General features: G+C 37.8%; 1 protein-coding gene across 9 annotated transcripts in view; it reads right to left on the minus strand.

The window, feature by feature from the left end:
• Adamtsl1 (ADAMTS like 1) overlaps positions 1 to 5137 on the minus strand; it is a 429521-nt gene that overhangs the window by 366340 nt on the left and 58044 nt on the right. The window lies entirely within an intron of this gene.

Consider the following 5137-nt stretch of genomic DNA (forward strand, 5'->3'; position numbering starts at 1 on the left):
AAAAGCAGGCAGGGGCTTTTATTGAAGAATTTCGCACAAACCCGTGTGAGCCAATGTGAAGGCCTGAGCTCTGATCTGAAGTAAATTCAGAATAAGTTCTGACCTGAAATAAACTCAGACCTGGACCGGGAAACTTCAGTTCCCTGAGAACTTGGATTTCTTCTGCAATTATTGCTATCATTAGACCGACTGTTCCTTGTACCTGATTAAAGGTACATAATAAAGCTACAAAATATATAAGATCCCAAACAGGGCTGAGCCCTGGGAACCTGAAGATATTGTAAAGGTCAGGAAGGTACTACAAATGTCAGAATGAGATCATTTGGCCTGAGTAGAATATTTCTCTTCCTCTTGTTGTACTATAAGGTTGATTCTTAGAATAAAGCATGCATTGGTTCACACGCCTCTGCATCGCCTGCATCCTGATTTCTTCTGCACCTATACCTCAGGGTCCCCAAGCCCATCAGGCTTGAATTGTGGTCACTGAACTGTGACAAGTGACTAAAACTAAGCAAACCAGTTAGGTAACTCTTCTACTTTCTTTTTAAATTTTTGAGATTTCACATGTGAGTACAATGTATTTTCATCATATTCACCCTTCATTCCCCCAACTCCTCCTGCTCCCCCATCCTCTTTCAAATTCATGTCCTCTTCTTCTACAATTATTGTTTATATATATATATATATGTACATGTGTATATAGATTTATTTATGTGTATAACCTAATGAGTTCAATTAGTGTTGCCATATGCACATGAGTGTGGGACTGACCACTTGGGCATGGACAACCTATCAGAGGGCTTGTTTGAAGAAAACTGACTCTCCCTCCTTCAGGAGCCATGACTGCTTGTAGCTCTTCTATTAGGGTTTGGTCTCTGTGAACCCATCCTCCATCTATGCCGGAGTGTCCACTGGTGTGGTCTTAGGCAGGTCTTGTGCAGGAAACTGTATTTTTGAGAGTGCATTCAAATAGTATCAAGAAGTCTTTTCTGTCTTTTGCTATGAAGCAGAGGGTAGGGCCAGTTGAAAGGATATGGAATTTAAGGTGGATAGTTAAACTGAACTATTAAGAAGTTAAATAATTTATTTAAGGAAAATGTTTATTAAAATTTGTACAAATCATATAAGTCCTAAGATATTGACCTAGCCAATCACTGACAACCTGGGAAACTTTGTTATTGTTGTTTTGTTTTGAGACAGGGTCTCCTGTAGCCCAGACTAGCCTTGAACCGGCGATGTCGCCAAAGATGACCTTGAACTCTTGATTCTCCTTCTTCTACCTAAGTACTGGGATTACAGATGTACAGTACCTTCACAGGCGATTTAAAGGATCATTCTGATAACCTTAATTAATAATAGAATGAAAGAAAATCTCAGAAATACTTAGTATCTTTACCACTTGGGTAAATATACCTTGACTAATAGTGGAAAACTAAATCAACACAGCAAAGCCATCCCTGTGGTTCACAGAGAGCCTGGGCCTATTGCCACATTTGTATCTTGTTAGCATCCACTTCTCTTCTCGCATGGCACACAGGGTCAAAGAATTTTAGCATAAAAAGGAAGAAAATTTCTTCTTTTCTTCATTTCTCCAATTTAAAGATGCAAGCTGCATCATTTCTCTTAATAAATTATCAGCTCTAACTCTGATACACATTTAAAAATCACTTGAATTCCTTTTAGAAAATTATTGATGGCAGGGGCTTCAGCCCTATAGACTTCATTTAATTGGTCTTTGGAGGGACTGCAACATTTGTATTTTCAAAAGCTTCCTATGTGATTCTAAAGTACAGCTACAGTTAAAAACTAGTTCTATATCAACAGAACGAAATACACTTGATCATATCAATAGATGCAGTAAAAACATTTGGCAAAATTCAAAATCTTTCATGACAAAGCACTCAAAAAACTGTGTCACAGACCATCTGTCGGGAGCCCATAGCTAAAACCATGCTCTGTGGCTTTCCTCTAGGATCAGGAGTACCGAAATTACACTCACTCACGCTCTCTATTCAGTATGGCACTTGAGTCCTTCCAATCCCAGGCAACCGACAAGAAAAGAAGTAAAAGGCATCCAAATCAGAGAGGAAGTAAAATTATCTGTTTGTGGATGGCATGATCGTGTATGTAGAAAACCCTAAAATAACACAAAAGTCTATTACAACTAACTTAAAAATTCAATAAAGCTACAAGAAACAAAACGAACAAAGTCAGTTGTGATTCTATACAAGAGCAATGAACCATACCAAAGGGTCAGAGGTTTCACTTACAATAGCATAAAAAGGTAAAAACGCATAGGATTAAGCTTACAACCATGAGAGACTTGAAAACTGTAAAATACTGATGGAATAAATTAAAAACAAAGCAAATGACCAGAAAGCTGTTGCAAGTTCATGAGTGAGTGACTTGATATTCCTAAAATGAACAAAGCAATTCGGATCAAATGCGATTCCTCTTCTCAAAATTCCAGTGGCATTTCTTTTACAAAAATAAGAAAAAATAATTCTAAAATTCACCTGGGCAGAACAGGACTCTGAGTAATCCAAACAATCTCGAGAAAGAAGAACAAAGCTGATGGCTTTACACTTTCTAATTTAAAAGTACTTTACAAAGCTATGGTAGTTAAAAGAGTACAAGACTAGTCAAAAGACACAGAGGTCAATCAGACAGAATAGATCAGTCTAGAACTAAGCTCATGTATGTATGTGCTGACTGATCTTTGACAAAGGTACCAAGAATATACAGTGGAAAAAGGATAGCCTCTTCCACAAATGGTGTTGGGAGGACAGGATGTTCACATATTGAAGAATAAAATTGGACTCATCTTTCACCATATGTAATAATAAAATGAAAATGTAGCAAAGGCTTAAACATAAGACCTGAAATTATACACCCCTTGCAAGTTGGCATACAGTCAAAGTTTTATGACATTGGTTTGGGGAACGATATCTTAGATATGACACTGAAAACATAGACAAGCAAAAGCGAGTCAAGTAGGGCTCAAGCTAGTCTCTGCCCAGTGGACAGTAGAGGAGTGGACAGTAAAAGCAATGCAGAGGAAGCCCACAGAATAGGAAGCCACGCTTGAAAACCATATACCTAATAATTGGTTAATATCCAAAATATCTAAGAAATCCTTTGATTCATCAGCAAAAAAAAAAAACCTCAATTAAAAATGGGCCAAATTTCTAAACAGGTATTTAGATATTTCTCAAAAAAAGACATAAAAATGCACAACAGACATCTGAAAAGGCACTTAATATCACTAATTGTGAGGCAAATAAAAACAGAAACTACAGGGGCTGAGGAGAGGGTTCAGAGGTTAAAGTATCTGCTGCACAAGCAGCATGAGGATCTGAGCTGAGATTCCCAGAATCCACATAAGTGCCAGAGGGGCGTGGCAGCACCCCAACCCTGCTAATCCCATCACTTGGGAGACAGGCAGACAAGAGACCAGGGATTCCTAGGAAAGCTGCAGAGATAGGCTAGCCATGTCGGTCATCTCTGGGTTCAACTGAGAGATTCTGCCTCAATAAACAAGGTGAAAGAGTGATTGAGGGAGAGTCCCAAGGTCAGTCTTGGGCTTCCATACCTGCGCAAACATATGGGCCCACATACATGCAAACACACATACATATGAAAGACACACGCAATCAAGCTGAAGTGATATATTATTTCATAGTTGCTGGAATGCCAAGTCTCACAAAGACAAAGGATACGTGCTGGTGAAAATGTTGAGAAAGGATTTTTTATTAGAAAATTGCACAAAGTAATGGATTTCACTATGACATTCTCATGCGCGTTTCATACGGTGTTGTAACTGATCTACCCTCCCTACTACTCTTTCTTGCCCTTCTCTTTGGCCCTCTTTTCAGTCCCTGCATCTTCCCTAACAGTCCACCTTTTGCCTTCAGATTCTGTTAAAGTGTGGACACATGTGTGTGTGTGTGTGTGTGTGTATGAAAACAAGATATGATACCTGTCTTTCATTATTTGCTTATTATAATGACCTCTAGTTCTGTTCATTTTTCTGCAAAGGATATGATTTTAGTCTTTATGGCTATATAAACTTCCATTGTATACATGGCATGTGTTAAAATATGGATAAAATTATGTACACATGTATGTACACATTTATCTATTAATTTGCTATATTTATCGATTAATCTGCTGTTAGGTACCTAGACTGGTTCTATGACTAAGCTATCATGAGTAATTTTGTGATAAACATGGGTATTCAGGCATAACTTTTTCCCATTGGTCATATACTAAGGAGAGGTAAATTGGGTAAATTGGATCATAGGTAGCTCTGCTTTTAGCTCTTCATGGAACCCCAACACTGTTTTCCTGTGGTGGTTGTACAGTTTTACATTTCTACCAACAGCACAGATGTTCTTGAAAAGGGAACACTCGCACATTGCTAGTAAAGGCAGTAAACTGGTCACAAAGGACAGATACTGCTGATTCCACTTATATAAGGTACACCAAAGAGCTTAATACATAGAAACAGAAGTTTGCCAGAGGCATGAAAAAAGGTAGATGATGAATTGCTAGTCGAGGAGTAGATGTAACATTAAAAAAGAGATCTGGTAGAAATCCACTGTCAAAGTTGTCAGTAGAGATAGCCAACAATACCGTTTCATACACTTAAAGTGTGTAAAGGGGGTGGTTTCATGTTAAAATTTCTACTACATACAAGATATAGGTGTAGGAAAGGATTTTCTAAATCTGACAGAAGTTGCTCAGGAATTAGGTCAGCAATCAACAAGTGGGACCTCATTAAACTAAAAAGCTTCTGTACAGCAAAAGATACAATAAAAAAAAGTGAAGAGAAAACCCACAGAATGGGAAAAAATCTTCACCAGTGACACATCTGACAGAGGTTTAACATCCAGAATATATAAAGAACTCAAAAAACAAAGAATCGAAACAAATCACCCAATGAAAAGATGAGCTAAAGATCTAAACAAAGAGTTCTCAAAGGAATAAAGAAGGCTAAGAAACATATCAAAAAGTGTTCAGCATCGTTAGTAATTAGGGAAATGCAAATTAAAACTACCCTAAGGTATCACCTTACCCCAATCAGACTGTCTAAGATTAAGAGAACAAATGATACCAAATGCTAACAAGGGTGTGG

Source organism: Nannospalax galili, unplaced genomic scaffold, assembly GCF_000622305.1.
Source record: "Nannospalax galili isolate Female #2095 unplaced genomic scaffold, S.galili_v1.0 scaffold1082, whole genome shotgun sequence".
NCBI lineage: Eukaryota > Metazoa > Chordata > Mammalia > Rodentia > Spalacidae > Nannospalax > Nannospalax galili.